Source organism: Mus caroli, chromosome 4 (assembly GCF_900094665.2).
Source record: "Mus caroli chromosome 4, CAROLI_EIJ_v1.1, whole genome shotgun sequence".
NCBI classification, from domain to species: Eukaryota; Metazoa; Chordata; class Mammalia; order Rodentia; family Muridae; genus Mus; species Mus caroli.
In genome coordinates, this window is record NC_034573.1 from 16,634,354 (window position 1) to 16,640,642 (window position 6,289).

Below are 6,289 nucleotides of genomic sequence, written 5' to 3' on the forward strand. Positions count from 1 at the left end.
TCTTGGTTTCTGTTAGTAAGATTATTACGTTTACCTTTCACCATCTGGTAATCTCTGGGGTTAGTTGTTGTTGTTGTCACTNTTTAAAGATTGGAGCAGAAGCTGTGTTCCACTCACCAGCAGTCTCAAAATCCTGTGGCGGGGGTCGTGGGTAGCTGGCGGGNGTCAGCCGACCCTGCGCTCTAGCTACCCAGGTGCTGGTCCGGCCGGAAGAGGCCTGTGGTCCTACTCAGGCCGAATTTCTGCCTCCCCAACCAAAGCAGTCTCAGGTCCCCTCTAATTTTAAAATACATTTTATTTTAAATATTTCAAAAACAAAATTATAGAAAATATTTTCATGAATGTGTGTCCTCAATAGCCATCATTTCTATAATTATATTTACCCAAGATCTTCCCATATTGCTGTAAAATTAATTCTAATCATATAAAATTTTATTCATTAATATTTTAAAGTATATTTGTAATAGTTTTCACCAGTATTCTCTATATTATTACAATTTAAGATGATCATTCTTAAATATCACTAAATACTAAGCTTATGTCTTATTTTCTTTGACTAACTCAAAAAACTGTCTTATGTATATTGATTTATTCAAATAAAGGACCCCAACAAGGGTATTGCTATGGTTTTAGTCTAAATGTCTTCTATAAGCCATGTAATTGTTGAATCTGAGGCATTAGTTCTGCCGCTTTTCTAACATTCTAGATCTGGCTGAGGTTCTCAGGTAGCTTCACAGGTTCTGCATCATTTTTACTTTATCTTTTGAAAACTGATATTTGCATTCATGCATTTATTCATTGGACTGTCATGTTTAGAGTTTGAGCCCTTTTGTAGTTAATATCAATCTTTTATCAGTCAGATGTATAAATAACAGAGATTTTATTTTCCCCCATTCTGCATGCATGCTTTCCTTGTTGTGGAGAAAATTTGTGATTTTATGAAATCCTATGCATCAATGTCAGTATTAGCCCCTGGGCTACAAGAGTCAGTTTAGAGACTTCTCTACTCTATCTATATCCCAAAATGTGTTTTTTTATGTGTGCCTCTAGGAGTTTAAGAGTTCAGATCTTAAACTGATATCCCAGTCTATTTTAGATTGAGTTTTGTACTTAGAGAGATATAGGGACCTAGTAGTTTTCAAAGTACCATTTATTGAAAGGCTTCCCCTTTTTTTGTATGCTTTTATAGGACTAGTTCAGACAGGTAGTTAGAGGTGGAAAGATGGATCAGCATTAGGGTGAGTACTTTGTTTCAAAGGATCCAGTTTGGATCTCAGCACTCATATCATATGACTCACAAACATCTCTAACTCCAGCTCCAGGGAATCCTGAACCTATTCCTGACCTCTGCATGTGCATGTAGCACACAACTCATGCAGGCTTATATACATACACATAAAGTAATAAATGAACAAATATTTTTAATCAGATGGCTAGAAGTGTGTTGGTTAATATCTAGATGTTCTATATGCATGTCTGATTTTGTCCCATATTTTATTGCTATGGTATGCTGAATGATTTTATGCCAACTTGACACACAAACTAGAGTTATCTGAAAGAATAAAAACTTAATTGAGAAAATGCCTCCATAAGATCCAGCTGTAAGGCATTTTTTTAAGTTAGTGATTGATGGGGAAGAGCCCAGACATTATGAGTGGTTCCATCCCTGGGCTAGTTGTCTTAGATTCTATAAGAAAGCAGTGAACAACCCATGGAAAGGCAAGCCAGTAATCAGCACTGCTCCATAGCCCTTCAATTAGCTCCTGCCTCCAACATTCTGCCCTGTTTGAATTCCTGTCCTGACTTCTTTTAATGATAAACAGTATGTGAAAATGTAAGCCAAATACACCCTTTTCTCCCCAACATGCTTTTTGATCATGGTATTTCATCACAGCCATGGAAATCCTAACTAAGATGGTACCAGGAGTGAGGTATTGCTGTGACAGACCTGATCATGGTTTTGGGTACATTGTGGAAGGACTTTGGAACTTTGAAATAGGAAAGCCATTGAGAGTTGAAGGTTCAGGGAGTTCTTCTGTAGGATCTTAGAAGATAAGAATGTTGAGAACATTACAGAAGACAGAAGCATGGCTTGTGAAATTCCAGGAAAGCTCAAAGACTCTATTTGCTTGGTATTTTGAGTTGAGATTCTATTGTTCCAGTCAGTTGGGGCTGAAAAGTCAACAGTAATTAATAAGAGACCAGCAACATTAAAGTGAAAACGTTGCATTACTGGGACAATTGAAATTGGTTAGCTGGAGCTAAGAAATTAACAGTGATTAAAAGGAAACCTAAAATCACTGAGTTGAAATCTTCTAGGAAGTGTTCGCTCATAGTGAGCACACACAAGCTGTGTTCCAGAAGTGGTTGTGTGTCTGCACCTTGTTCTGGCCCCCAAACTTGATAATGTCAGAGTCACCCATGCAGTATTGGTTTTGAAAGCATGAAGGGATCATGGAGAGTAGCTGAGGCTTGGTACTGTGAGAGGCCAGAGGAGGCCATTAGTAAAGTTGCATCCTCATTGTCAGTTGAAGGCCCAGGATTAAAAGGGTCATGAAAAGAAAGTGATGTTTGTCACCATGAAGATAGCGTATGAGAGACTATTGATAAAAATGCAACACAGTTGCAGCAGAAGACCACAGCATTTGGAAGATGGTAGTACCATGGAATGACCACTGATAATAGCAGCAGCAACAGAGTAGGGGATCAACCATTGCAGCCTAGAAGACAAGCTGTGTGTGCTTCAAAGGGCAGAGGTAAAGAAGCAACTCAAGCTCCTTGTAGGAGCCCAGAAGATTGTGAATGAATCCCAGATAATTGGACATTGAGTTTATACTGTTGGAATTTTGTATTGCTTGATTCAGATTGTAACTGCATCCTGTATCTTCTCTCTTGAAAAAGATACTTAATTTAATATTGATTTTTTTTTTTACAGGAGCTCACAGCTGAAAGACTTTCAACATTTAAAAGAGATTTCTGGATCCTTCCTGTTTCCATCTGCAACCTTGTGCCACAGCTCTCCATACCCAGGTCCTGCCAAGAGAGAGCTGGTCTCCTAGGAGTGCTGACACACCTGAGAGCACAGGTGAGACTAAAATTTCTGCTCCAAGAGACCCACCTGGAGCCCTCAGGACACAGTAACCAAGGAGCAGCCTGGGACAAGATCATTCCTGTTTCCATCTGCATCCCAGAGCTAACCCTGTGCCACAGCTCTCCATACACAAATTCCACCCAGGGAAAGCTGGTTTCCCAGAAGTGCTGGCACACAGGCTTACAGGAGGGACAAACCACAGTCAGAGACAGCAAGACTGGCTAACACTGCAGATAAACAGATGATGAGAGGCAAGTGCAAGAACATAAGCAATAGAAACCAAGGTTACTTGGCATCATCAGAACCCAGTTCTCCAGAGACCTGGATACCACAACACACCAGAAAAGCAAAACTCTGATTTAAAATCACATCTTGTGATGATCTTAGAGGACTTTAAGAAGGACATGAATAACACCCTTAAAGAAATACCTGAGAACACAGGTAAACAGCTAGAAGCCCTTAAAAAGGAAACACAAAAATCCCTTAAAGAATTACAGGAAAACATAATCAAACAGGTGAAGGAGTTAAACAAAACCATTCAGGATCTAAAAATGAAAATAGATACAACAAAGAAATCATAAATAGGGACCACCCTGGAGATAGAAAACCTAGGAAAGAAATGAAAAGTCATAGATGCAAGTGTCACCAACAGAATACAAGAGATAGAAGAGAGAGTCTCAGGTGCAGAAGATACCATAGAAAACATTGACACAACAGTCAAAGAAATGCAAAAAGCAAAAAGCTCCTAACCCAAAACATCCAGAAAATCCAGGACACAATGAGAAGACCAAGCCTAAGGATAATAGGTATAGAAGAGAGCAAAGATTCTCAACTCAAAGGCAGCAAATATCTTCAACAAAATTATAGAAGAAAACTTCCCAAACCTAAAGAAAGAGATGCCCATGAACATACAAGAAGCCTACAGAACTCCAAATAAACTGGACCAGAAAGAAATTCATCCCCTCACATAATAATCAAAACACCAAATGGACTAAACAAAGAAATATTAAAAGCAGCAAGGGGAAAAGGTCAAGTAACATAAAGGCAGACCTATCAGAATTATATCAGACTTCTCACCAGAGACTATGAAAGCTAGAAGATCCTGGGCAGATGACATACAGACACTAAGAGAACACAAATGCCAGCCCAGGCTACTATACCCAACAAACCTCTCAGTTACCATAGAGAGAGAAACCAAGATATTCCATGACAAAATCAAATTTACACAATATCTTTCCCCAAATCCAGCCCTACAAAGAATAATACATGGAAAACTCCAACACAAGGAGGGAAACTACACCCTAGGAAAAACAAGAAAGTAATCTTTCAACAAACCCAAAAGAAAATAGCAACACAGATGTAATTCCACCTCTAACAACAAAAGTAACAGGAAGTAACAATCAATCACTTTTCCTTAATATCTCTTAACATCAATGGACTCAACTCTCCAATAAAACGACATAGACTAAAATAGACTAGGCACATAAACAGAACCCAGCATTTTGCTGCATACAGGAAATGCACCTCAGTGTCAAAGACAGACACTACCTCAGAGTAAAGGGCTGGAAAAAGTTTTCCAAGCATATGGTTCCAAGAAACAAGCTGGAGTAGCCATTAATAACAAACAAAATTGACTTTCAACCAAAAGTTATCAAAAAGGATAAGGAAGGACATTTCATACTCATCAAAGGTAAAATCTACCAAGAAGAACTCTCAATTCTGAACATCTATGCTCCAAATGAAAGGGCACCCACATTCATAAAAGAAACATTACTAGAGCTCAAAGGACACATTACACCTCACACAATAATAGTAGGAGAATTCAACACCCTTCTCTCATCAATGGAGAGATCATGGAAACACAAACTAAACAGAGACACATTGAAACTAACAGAAGTTATAAAGCAAATGGATTTAACAGATATTTATAGAACATTTCATCCTAAAGTAAAAGAATATACCTTCTTCTCAGGATCTCTTGGTACCTTCTCCTAAATTGACCATATAATCAATCACAAAACAGGCCTCAACTGATACAAGAAGAGTGAAATAATCCCATGCATCCTATCAGATCACCACAGATTAAGGCTGGTCTTCAATAACAACAAAAACAACAGGAATCCCACTTACACATGGAAGCTGCATAATGTTCTACTCAATGATAACTTGGTCAAAGAAGAAATAAAGAAATGAAGGATTTTTTACAATTTGATGAAAATGAAGGATGGCACAACATACCAAACTTATAGGACACAATGAAAGCAGTGAAACTCATACCTCTGAGTGCCTCCAAAAAGAAACTAGAGAGAGCATACACTAGCAGCTTAACAGCACACCTGAAAGCTCTAAAACAAAAAGAAGCAAATACGCCCAAGAGGAGTAGACATCAGGAAATAATCAAACTCAGGGTTGGAATCAACCAAGTAGAATCAAAAAGAACTATACAAAGAATCAACCAAATAGAATTGAAGACCCAGAAATGAACCCACACACCTACTGTCACTTGATCTTTCACAAGGGAGCTAAAACCATCCAGTGGAAAAAAGACAGCATTTTCAACAAATGGTGCTGGCACAACTGGTGGTTATCATGTAGAAGAATGAGAATTGATCCATTTTTATCTCCTTGTACAAAGCTCAAGTCTAAGTGGATCAAAGAACTCCACATAAAACCAGAGACACTGAAATTTATAGAGGAGAAAGTGGGAGGAAAAAACCTTGAAGATATGGGCACAGGGGAAAAATTCCTAAACAGAACAGCAATGGCCTGTGCTTTAAGATCAAGAATGGACAAATGGGACCTCATAAAATTGAAAAGCTTCTGTAGGGCAAAAGATACTGTCAATAAGACAAAAAGGCCACCAACAGATTGGGAAAGGATTTTTACCAATCCTAAATCTGATAGGGGACTAATATCCAATATAAACAAAGAGCTCAAGAAGCTGAACTCCAGAAATTCAAATAACCCCATTAAAAATGGGGTCCAGTGCTCGCTTCGGCAGCACATATACTAAAATTAGAATGATACAGAGAAGATTAGCATGGCCCCTGCGCAGGGATGACATGCAAATTCGTGAAGCATTCCATATTTTTAAGAAGAAAGAAGACCAAAGTGTGGACACTGTGCCCCTTCTTAGAATTGGGAACAAAACACCCATGGAAAGAGTTACAGAGATAAAGTTTGGAGCTGTGATGAAAG

General features: G+C 38.5%; 1 non-coding gene across 1 annotated transcript; it reads left to right on the forward strand.

Annotated features, from left to right (window-relative positions):
- The first annotated feature begins 6,076 nt into the window (after positions 1 to 6,076).
- On the forward strand, positions 6,077 to 6,183 carry LOC115031074. The gene has a single exon (XR_003836639.1). It is a non-coding gene; the product is annotated as a U6 spliceosomal RNA (small nuclear RNA).
- Positions 6,184 to 6,289: the final 106 nt, after the last annotated feature.